The following is a 12,177-nucleotide window of genomic DNA, read 5'->3' as shown; positions in this document are numbered from 1 at the left end:
TGAATACAACCAGTATACTAGTAAGAAATCTTATTCTTTAAATACCTGATGTAATTGGACATATCTAGATGCATTTTCTATCAGAAATTGCCAAGAATTCGCTGAATACGCACCACGAATCAAGGTGCATATTATCTTTTCTTTTTGAATTTAATTTTTGAAAGATCAAAAACTCAACAAGAGCTTAAAAAAAGCACCAAAAAACAGGAAAAGGGGCTAATTTTTGATTTTTGATTACCAATTCTGAATTATTGAAAATGTGTTCTCCTTCCATTGAACTAAACTATCATTTCAGCATTTATATTTTTTATGCCAGGTGGGAACTGTTAAAAGTTGGTAATTTCAAAACTTTCTTTTGAAAAAAACCGATTGGGAAATTTCTAGTTGAAGTCGGATGTGGAACTCTACGTATTCAAAGACGTCGATACCGCCAGGTGACGATAATGGTGAAGGATGAAGAACCTGAAGAGTTTCGAGAACGATGCCTCACGAATGCGATGAGCTGCCTACAAATACCTAGGTAAGCATTCCATTTTAATCGAGGGCAGTAGTTTAAGGGCCACTTGGCCGAACTGCCCCAAAGTCTCTCAATTTCCCGCGGTGCTCGCGTGGGGATTTGTGAAAGCTCGGACGTTTGGCGGCTCGCCATGCCCAAGTAGCCCTGGTGGTTGTTGAATGTCGATTTTAATAATTTTTTTGGTTGGTTTTTTATATTTTAATATTTTTTTTGTTGGGATTTTATTTTTTAAAACTTGAAAACTAACTAACCCTAACAACTAAGATGCTAAAATACCACTCAATACCTTCAAAATTAATTCATTTTCATTATTCGAGTTAAATCTAAAACGTTGACATTTTTCTAGAAAAATGTTGCGAAATCAAGATTCAAAAGTTAATTATCAACTTACTTATCTGATATTGATAGGTATTCAGAATTTATTATTAAAAAAATATGTTTCCTTCTCTAAAAGATTTAACTCTTGCATCGTTGAAGTTATCAGGTGATACAACGTGTATCTATTTTGACGAAAATTCAATAGGTACATAACGTGTTCCCAGTCAATTTCTATTTGAGTATTACGGTTAACGTTACAGCATCTTATTTTTGTTTCACCTCTCCTCCCCCCCCCAAGAAGTTGTAAATGTTTGAAAAATGCCCTGTCGAAAGATCTGTTATTTCATTTTAAAATTTTGTTAAACACCTTGATAAGTAACGGATACATGAAATAACAAAGCAATCACACCGTCAAATTCTTATTTATTACTTATCGTGTGAGGGAAAGTATCTCAAAAATCGCAACGTATTGGATTTTAAACTCGTAAAATCATTACAATTTTATGTGATTCATTTTTTGTTGACTTTCAACTATACATACATATTAAAATCGCTTTAGGTACTCGATTCTTACGATTTTTATATCGAAATCGCTATTCGCCTTTAAAAGGACTTGGTTATATATTATAGGTTGGTGTACCTAATTATCTAACCATAGTAAGATACAGGTCCTATTTGACTCACTCAGTATTGTGGAATAATGAAAATAACGTTTTTTATCTTTTTTTTTTTTTAATGTCAGTCAAACTCAAAATATTTCCAACTCGAATACATAATATTATAATTATTCATAAATAACCAGCATATGAGTGTGTTAAAATTGGGAGTGCAGAGTAAATTTAGACTTCCCATTTCCATTTTAATGAAATTTTGGAGAAATTTCAAGTTTCAAAAATCTACTGGAGGCTCCAGTAATTTTCAAAAAGTCGCTGGAGGCTCCAAAACGACTTGAAAACCACCTGCAGTCGACTTTGTAGCATATTGAAATTAGTTTGCAGAATGAATTTCGGCTTTCCAACTCTATTTGATGAAATTTTGTGGGAATTTCGAGTTTCAAAAATCTGGGCCGGGGGCTCCAGAACTGCTCAAAACGGTTTGAAACACTTACGATGAATCGATTTGGCAGGTCGAAAATAGAGTATATCCCAAATTTCAGTTTTATAGGTCAATTTGGCAAAATTTTGATTTTTCTCTCATCTTTGGCCTAAATTTAATTTTCAAAAATTCTCCAAAAATCGAAAAATGCACTATAGCACCTGAAATTTTGAGTGGTGATGAATTGTTGACTACCTACCTATATGTTATAGAAGAAAATAATCAACCCGATCATGATCTAGCTGTGATGAGGGAAAATCGAGGCGACAATAACATCAACAACTCAAAAACATAACAAGGTGAATAGGTACCTACAACTATAGTAAGAAATCTCCTTTTTTAAATACCCATCTAACGTACTTGGATATGCGAGTAGATGCATTTTTAAAATCAGAAATCGCCAAGAATTCGCTGAATATGCACCACGAATCAAGGTGCGAAATAAAACACGAAAATTTTACGTTAAAGCATAAATAATCTTATGTTAGAAATTATAATTTCCAAAAATTATGTTCCTTTGCATCACTTGGTAATTAAAATGTTCTCCTCTCTTTTAGAATTCAATTTTTGAAAGATTAAAAACTGAATAAGAGCTTGAAAAAAGCGCAACAAAAAACAAGAAATGGTGCGAATTTTTGATTTTTGATTACCAAATCTGAATTAAGAATGTGTTTTCCTTCCATTGAATTAAACTAATTTCAGTTAATACATTTTTTTGCCATGTAGGAACGTCTGTTAAAAGGTGGTAATTTCAAAACTTTCTTTCAAAAAAACGTAAAAATGTGTAAACTTTAACATTCCCTCCAAAAAAATCTTAGAATGTTCGAAGACATTAGAAAAAAAACAATCAGGTAATTGACGTGTAAGATATTGACACCTTCTGCTCCCTCTCCCTTCCCCCCAAGAAGTTGTAAAATGTTTGAAAAATATTCTGTCGAGAGGCTTGTTTTTTCATTTTAAAATTTTATTAGGAACCTTGGTAAGTAGGTAATGGATACATGAAATAACAAAGCAATCACATCTCCACATTCAAATATATTCTGATCGTGTAGGTAAGGGAAATTATTTCAAAAATCGCAACGTATTGGATTTTAAACTCGTAATACCTATCATTACAATTTTGTGTCAAAATTCATTTTTTTGTTGACTTTCAACTACATTATTAAAATCGCTGTACTTGACTCATGATTTTTAAATCGAAAGCCTATTCTCCTGTAAAACTTTATAAAACATGGTTATTGGTTATATGTATTATAACCATAGTAAGTAGGTACAGGTTCTATTTGACTCCCTCAGTATTGTACATAGAATAATGGAATAATGTTTTTTTTGTAATTATTTTTTTTAAAATGTCAGTCAGACTCAGAATATTTCCTACTTAAATATGTAGAAATTTTTGGGGCTATAAATTCTCATAAAAAACTATAAAATGGAGTTAACAATTATTTTCAAGCGGCTTATAACGGAATATTCTATGGATAAGATGATTTTATGTGCCGAAATTTTTCAAAATTTTCATTGTTGGCGGTGAGGCGTAAGGGGAGTATCGATAAATTCACCAAATGACCTTGTCATATATCAAAATATATTTTTTCGACCGTATTGTCCTCCAATGTGAAAAATATTGCCATAATTGAATTCTACGGTCCAAAAAACATACATTTTGATGCATCACAAAGCCATATTTGGCAAATTTATGAATACTCCTCTCACGCCCCACCCCCCAAACAATGAAAGTTTTTAAAAATTTCGGCTCCTGAAAATAATCTTAGCCACATAGCATTCCGTTAAACAGTTTGAAAATAATTTTTAACCCAATTTTATAGTTTTTATGAGAAATTATCCCAAAAACATGAAATTTTCCAAATATACTCCCCCTTTTTGACCCAGTCTGGCAGGGCTTTTGCGGCACTTATGGGTCGGCAGATCTATATATTCTTTGTAATTGGATTGCTAAAGTGGTGAAAAATATGCACAATTCATAGACTGAAATCATCAAATTTTCCCTCAATTTCTGATACATATACTTATGTTTTTTGGCCATGATCTCTCCTGCCTACAAAAAAAAAACTCTAATTGAAAAACCCCACTCTACTCTGTTTTTTGTTTTAGAGTTTAAATTATCGATTAAGCCTGTTTTCAACCCAAATACAAAAAAAGTTCAAAATTGTTGTCTAGTGTACCTAATCGTTCGGATTTGAAGATCTATCAAATAAAACCACAAATACCTAATCAAAAAACATGTGCTGTTTTCTGTATTTTCCAAGTAGGTACTCTCTAAATTTGAAACAGTCAATTTCACTGCTTAGCAGTCACGACATTTTGCCTTTTTAAAGCAGTAGTTTTTTTTACTGCAAAACAGTGAAAAATTACTGAATTGGTCAGTAAAAAATCATTTTGACTGACCAATTCAGTAATTTTTCACTGTTTTGCATTAAAAAAAACTACTGCTTTAAAAAGGCAAAATGTCGTGACTGCTAAGCAGTGAAATTTGACTGCTTTAAATTTAGAGAGTAGCAATGGGGAATAATATTTCCAAGCAAGAGAAAAAGGAAGAACCCGTTGGAAAATTAGTAGTTATCGAACAGCGAAGTAAGGTAAAAAATTACAAAGTAATCAACCGAACCGCCATGATGCCAACAACTACTCCTAGTAAACAACCAGCAATGGCCGATAGACCAGCAACCGTGCAGATGTATGTGGAGGTTAGACACAACCGATACAGATTCCACATCATGGGTGTGACAATCGTAATTCCATACGAAACCTAAGCTGGGCTGCATGGAGCCATGAGGTTATAATACCGGAGTTTTGGGTGGAGGCATTCATCGTGGCAATCATACAATTGTTTTTCGACGAATAATTATCACAGTGACTTTACGGTACTGGCACAGTGAGAAACTTTCTTTTCTACTTGTCTGTTTATTACCTACCTATGTGTTTTGTTTATATTTTTTTTCTCTCTTTCTGTTTTTGTTTTCGTTGACTTATAACGATGTAATTAATATTTCCTATAAATATAAGCGAATATTCGAATTACGCCCTCGCTTCGCTCGGGCAAATTTGAATTCTGCTACTCCAATTTTCGAACATTTCCAAGAATGGAAAAATGAACCCAAGATATTATAAAAACATATCTACTTACTTCATTAATGAAAAATGTCAGTTACACTTAAATAATTTGCAGCATTTTTGTTTCCAACTTCCGTTTCAAAAAAATGGTTCGAACAATCTCTGGCCAATTAGTTGGAAAAATTTTTGTTGAGTAATTGGGGGGGGGGGGTAAAATTTTACATTGAATAGGGGGGAACTCGTCAAATGCTTAGGGGGATCGCAGCACTCCTGGAGAACTAGTCTCACAAATGCGATGAGCTGCCTACAAATACCTAGGTAAGCATTCTATTTTAATCGAGGGCAGTAGTTTATGCGATGAGTTTATGGGCCACTTGGCCAAATTGCCCGAAAGTCTCTCAATTTCCCGCGGTGCTCGCGTGGGGATTTGTGAAAGCTCGGACGTTTGGCGGCTCGCCATGCCCAAGTAGCCCTGGCGATTGTTTAATGTCGATTATAATAATTTTTTTTTGGTTGGATTTTTATATTTTTTTTGTTGGGATTTTATTTTTTTTTCAACTTGAAAACTAACTAACCCTAACAACTATAGTCCGGCATATGACAATAGGAGTAATTGCACCCCCCCGCCTATCCTCCGGTACAACTTTTTTCTTAAAGGGGACATTCTAAGGAACATTTTAAAGCAAACTTGTCAAAAAAAAAGTTGGCCTTACTTACAAAATGGCGGCCATTTTGATTGGCAGGTCAGCCGAAATCGCAGATTTTGCGTTTTAATATAGGACTTGAACGAATTTTTTCAAACTTTACAAAGGTAGATCGAAAGATCATACAAAAATTTATCACCTGTCAAAATTTCAAGTGCTAAAGTGCGTTTCTCGATTTTTGGTGAATTTTTGAAAATCGAATTTAGGCCAAATATGAGGGAAAAAATCAAAATTTTACCAAATTGACCAAGAAAGCTGAAATTTGGGATATACCCTATTTTCGACATGCCAAATCGATTGGAAACGGTTTCAACTCGTTTTGAGCAGTTCTGAAGCCTCCAGCAGATTTTTGAAACTCGAAATTCCCACAAAATTCCATCGAATTGGAGTTGTAAAGCTAAAATTTATTCTAAAAACTAACTTCAATACGATACGAAGCACTGCAGGTGAATTTCAAGTCGTTTTGGATCCTACAGCGACTTTTTGAAAATTCCTGAAGCCTCCAGAAAATTTTTGAAACTTTAAATTTTCACAAGATTTTATCAAATGGAGATGGAAAGCTGAAATTTACTCTACACTCCAATTTTAACACCTTCTGAAGACGACTTCAGGTGGGCACAAGTCATTTTAGGGCCTCCAGCGACTTTTTTAAAAAATTACTGGAGCCTCCAGCAGATTTTTGATACTTGAAATTTCCCCAACATTAATTTATCAAATGGAGTTGGCATGCTGAAATTTACTTCGCAGACTACATGGTGGTTTCAAATGGTTTTGAAGCTTCCAGCTACTTTTAGAAAATTTTAATTTTCCAAAAAAACGTCATACAACCTTTCAAAAAGTTGCTGGAGGCTCCAAAACGACTTGAAATTCACCAGCAGTCAACTTCGTAGCGTATTGAAATTAGTTTCTAGAATAAATTTTGACTCTCTATCTTAGTTTGATGATATTTTGGGGAAATCTCAAGTTTCAAAAATCTACTGGAGGCTCCAGTAATTTTCAAAGAAGTCGTTGGATGCTCTAAAATGACTTGAAATCCACCAGAAGTCGTTTTCAGAGGGTGTTAAAATTGGAGTGTAGAGTGAATTTCAGATTTCCATCTCCATTTGATGAAATTTTGTGAAAATTTAAAGTTTCAAAAATCTGCTGGGGCTTCAGAAATTTTCAAAAAGTCACTGGAGGATCCAAAACGACTTTAAATTCACCTGCAGTACTTCATAGCGTATTGAAATTAGTTTTTAGAATAAATTTTAGCTTTACAACTCCTATTCGATGGAATTTTGTGGGAATTTCGAGTTTCAAAAATCTGCTGGAGGCTCCAGAACTGCTCAAAACGAGTTGAAACCGTTTCCAATCGATTTGGCATGTCGAAAATAGGGTATATCCCAAATTTCAGCTTTCTTGGTCAATTTGGTAAAATTTTGATTTTTTCCCTCATATTTGGCCTAAATTCGATTTTCAAAAATTCACCAAAAATCGAAAAACGCACTTTAGCACTTGAAATTTTGACAGGTGATAAATTTTTGCATGATCTTTCGATCTACCTTTGTAAAGTTTGAAAAAGTTCGTGCAACTCCTATGTTAAAACGCAAAATCTGCGATTTCGGCTGACCTGTCAATCAAAATGGCCGCCATTTTGTAAGTAAGGCCAACTTTTTTTTTTGGTAAGTTTGCTTTAAAATATTCCTTAGGATGTCCCCTTTAAGAAAAAAGTTGTTCCGGAGGATCGGCGGGGGGGTGCAATTACTCCTATTGTCATATGCCGGACTACTAAGATGCTAAAATTTTCTAACACCAAGTAGATAATCCTAATTTTTTAAGTGATTGCATTACCACTCAATACCTTCAAAATTAATTCATTTTCATTATTCGAGTTAAATCTGAAACGCTGACATTTTTCTAGAAGGATGTTGCGACATCAAGATTCAAAAGTTAATTATTGACTAACTTATCTGATAGCTACCGTAAAGTGGGGTGAATAGAAACAATTTTGAAGTTTGAAGCGCTGTATCTCAAAGACAAATTGAGTTACAGAGCTGTGCGATGACTCAAAAGTTTGATCTTGACCTACACTTTAATATGCAGTGTTTATATGTAACCTCCAGACACAAAGCTAGCACCCAGGTCCAAATAATAGGCAATTTTCTATTCACCTTAAGAGTGGGGTGAATAGAAACACTCCCCTTTTCCCCCAATTTTACCACAGTAAATGAATAAATTCGTGCAAATTATTGCCACATATTGTTAAAAACACATTTTCGTAGTCATTTATGATAAAAAAACCATTAAAAATTACTATTTCAATAAAAATTGAAAATATCCCTATATTTTCAGTATGATTTTCCAAAATTTTCACAATTTAGTCATATTTTGCCAAAATTCAATGTCATCTTGTATTCTTTCTGGATTCAAGACATGAAATGCAGTCAATGTGCCGTTGTACAGTCAGTACAGTCTGCAAAACGAATCAGGCTTACTTTTTCTCACGTAAAAACAATAGAAAACAGGTGTTTCTATTCACCCCACTTTTCAAAAAAAAATTTCATTTTTTCTATTCTTCAGCCACAAAAATTTTTATTGACAGAATTTGTACTTATGATGATTGAAAAAGTTGTAGAACATTCCAATTAAGCGATTATTTCAACTTTCAATACCACAGTACAACTAGAACATATATTTCTAGACCAACATTGTTAGCTTAAAAAAAATCAGTTAAAAAGCATGGTGCTCATTTTCGGTGATGAAATCTCACCAGGTTGTCCAATATTGGCCGGGTTAATTTTTTTAACATCTGGAAGGTTGTACCTAGTAATTCCTGTTGAGTACGCATCTTTCCAACTCAAGTGTAGCTACTGCGCACAGCATAAACAAAATTCCCAGTTTTTGTTTCTATTCACCCCACTGTTTCTATTCACCCCACTTTACGGTACTGATATTCAGAATTTATTATTAAAAAAATATGTTTCCTTCTCTAAAAGATTTAACTCTTGCATCGTTAAAGTTATCAAGGTGATACAACATAGATATCTATTTTGACGAATATTCAATACCTACATAACGTACGTGTTCCAAGTCAATTTCTATTTGAGTATTACGGTTAACATCACGGCATCGCATCTTATTTTTGTGTCACCTCTCCCCCCAAGAAGTTGTAAATGTTTGAAAAATTTCCTGTCGAAAGACCTGCTTTTTCATTTTAAAATTTTATTAACACCTTGATAAGTAAAGTAACCGCTACATGTAATAACAGAGCAATCACACCGTCAAATTCTTATTTATTACTTATCGTGTGAGGAAAGTATCTCAAAAATCGCAACGTATTGGATTTTAAACTCGTAAAATCATTACAATTTTATGTCATTCATTTTTTGTCGACTTTCAACCACATATTAATGTCAGTCAGACTCAAAATATTTCCAACTTGAATACATAATATTATAATTATTCATAAATAACCAGCATATGAGTGTGTTAAAATTAGGAGTGCAGAGTAAATTTCGACTTCCCATTTCCATTTTAATGAAATTTTGGAGAAATTTCAAGTTTCAAAAATCTACTGGAGGCTCCAGTAATTTTCAAAAAGTCGCTGGAGGCTCCAAAACGACTTGAAATCCACCTGCAGCCGACTTTGTAGCATATTGAAATTAGTTTGCAGAATGAATTTCGGCTTTCCAACTCTATTTGATGAAATTTTGTGGGAATTTCGAGTTTCGAAAATCTGGGCCGGAGGCTCCAGAACTGCTCAAAACGGTTTGAAACAGTTACGATGAATCGATTTGGCAGGTAGAAAATAGAGTATATCCCAAATTTCAGTTTTGTACGTCAATTTGGTAAAATTTTGATTTTTCTCTCATCTTTGGCCTAAATTTAATTTTCAAAAATTCTCCAAAAATCGAAAAATGCACTATAACACCTGAAATTTTGAGTGGTGATGAATTGTTGACTACCTACCTATATGTTATAGAAGAAAATAATCAACCCGATCATGATCTAGCTGTGATGAGGGAAAATCGAGGCGACAATAATATAAACAGCAAGAAAACTAACGAGATGAATACCTACAACTATAGTAAGAAATCTCCTTTTTTAAATACCCATAACTAACGTACTTTGATATACGAGTAGATGCATTTTTAAAATCAGAAATCGCCAAGAATTCGCTGAATATGCACCACGAATCAAGGTGCAAAATAAAACACGAAAATTTTACGTTAAAGCATAAATAATCTTGTGTTAGAAATTATAATTTCCAAAAATTATGTTTCTTTGCATCACTTAGTAATTAAAATGTTCTCTCTTTTTTAATTAAATTTTTGAAAGATCAAAAACTGAATAAGAGCTTGAAAAAAGCGCAAAAAAACAAGAAAAGGTGCGAATTTTTGATTTTTGATCACCAATTCTGAATTAAGAATGTGTTTTCCTTCCGTTTAATTAAACTAATTTCAGTTAATACTTTTTTTTTGCCAGGTGAGAACTGTTAAAAGTTGGTCATTTCAAAATTTTCTTTTAAAAAAACGTAAAAAAGTGTATAAACTTCAACACTCCCTCCAAAAAAATCGTAGAATGTTCGGAGACATTTAAAAAAAACAATCAGGTAATTGACGTGTAAGATATTGACACCTTCTCCTCCCTCTCCCTTCTCCCAAGAAGTTGTAAAATGTTTGAAAAATGTCCTGTCGAAAGGCTTGTTTTTTCATTTTAAAGTGTTATCAGACACCTTGATAAGTAGGTAATGGATAGGTACATGAAATAACAAAACAATCACATCGCCAAATTCATTCATAATTATACATATTATATTCTGATCGTGTGAGGGAAATTATTTCAAAAATCGCAACGTTTACGTAGGTTCCCATTTGGATTTAAAACTCGTGGTTATATTATAACCATTATAGTAAGTAGATACAGGTCCTTTTTGACTCGCTCAATATTGTGGAATAATGGAATAATTTTTTTTTTTCTGTATGTAATTATCATTTTTTAAATGTCAGTCAGACTCGGAATATTTTCTACTTTAAATACATAATAATAACCAGCATATTTTCAAATGTTTCCCTTTCATTCTGTCTTTTTTTTCGTCGATCAAATTGAATTAATTTCCACAATGAATGATCCATTTAAAAAGCTCGAAGTCCATTAAAAACACCCTCGTCCCACAATTGGAGCAAGTTTACCATAATTATGACAATTTATACTGTATAAATTTTTCCCAGTGTAAAGCAATAATGCAATAAAAATTAAAAATAGCAAAATACATTTTGATTATCAATTCCGGCACGAAATCCGCTAGAGCCTCCAAAACATGCTCAAAACGATTTGAAACTGTTACGAATCGATTTGGCAGGTCGAAAATAGAGTAATATATCCCAAATTTTAGATTTCTTGGTCAATTTGGTCACATTTTGATTTTTTCGCTCATTTTTAGCCTAAATTTAATTTTCAAAAATCGAAAAATACACTTTAGCACTTGAAATTTTGGCTGGTGGTGAATTGTTGCTCTCTCTTTCAATCCAGCTTGTCAAGTTCAAAAAATTTCTTGCGATTCCTATGTTGGAACGCAAAATTTGCGATTACGGCTGACCTGTTAATCAAAATGGCCGCTATTTTGTTAGTAAGGCCAATGAGACTGAAAAAAATATTTGTCAAGCTCTATCTCAAATTTGAGAAATATCGATGACCTTCAAATTTTTTCGTTTTTTCGAATAATATTGTGTGTAAATTTAGAAAATGAAGATTTTCTTCAACAATTTTTCTTTTCAGATTCATAGCAGAAAATGTCTAACCGTTACCTAGTTTCGGATTTTATTTCGAGTTCGTTGATGTAATAAGTAGCTCAAGTACCTATAATATGATGATGGAATAATGAAATCATCTCGAAGTTTCACATCAAAGCGCGAGAACGAAAACGCGGAAAACAATCGGTTACAAAGCACTTGAACAAAATAAAATACACTAAAATGGGTGTTTTTAAAAATATTTATGCCACTTGGGCACTTACCTATAGACACTGCCGACACCGGACTTGCTAAATAAGACACCCATCAGCCTTGGCAGCCATCATGGCAATATATCCGAGCTGAGTAATGCCAATTCCTCCCGCTGGGTGCTCTTGGCTGCGGCTGCGCTATACCTAGTCGAGTTTTCGGAATGATTAACCGAAAAATATATACCTATTTAAAATCGAACGAATCACACGAATCACTCAATCACAATTTCAACTATGTACATCATTCTTAAATTCTAGATGATACAAAAAATTGGTTTTCATGGTTTTAGAATTTTTACGTATTTTTAGAAATATGAATAAGACCCAAGCGAGGCGAGAGCAAAATCTCTCGAAAATTCACGATTGTTAATTTTTTTTAAGCATAAATTTTATATTTTCATTTACATAGATTCAATTCGTCTAGCAAAAATTGGAAATTGTTTCCGCATTTTCGGCTAAAAATAGGTCATTTTTTTATATTTCAGCGA

Source organism: Planococcus citri, chromosome 2 (genome assembly GCF_950023065.1).
Source record: "Planococcus citri chromosome 2, ihPlaCitr1.1, whole genome shotgun sequence".
In the NCBI taxonomy this organism is placed as follows: Eukaryota; Metazoa; Arthropoda; class Insecta; order Hemiptera; family Pseudococcidae; genus Planococcus; species Planococcus citri.
This window is presented reverse-complemented; position numbering follows the sequence as displayed.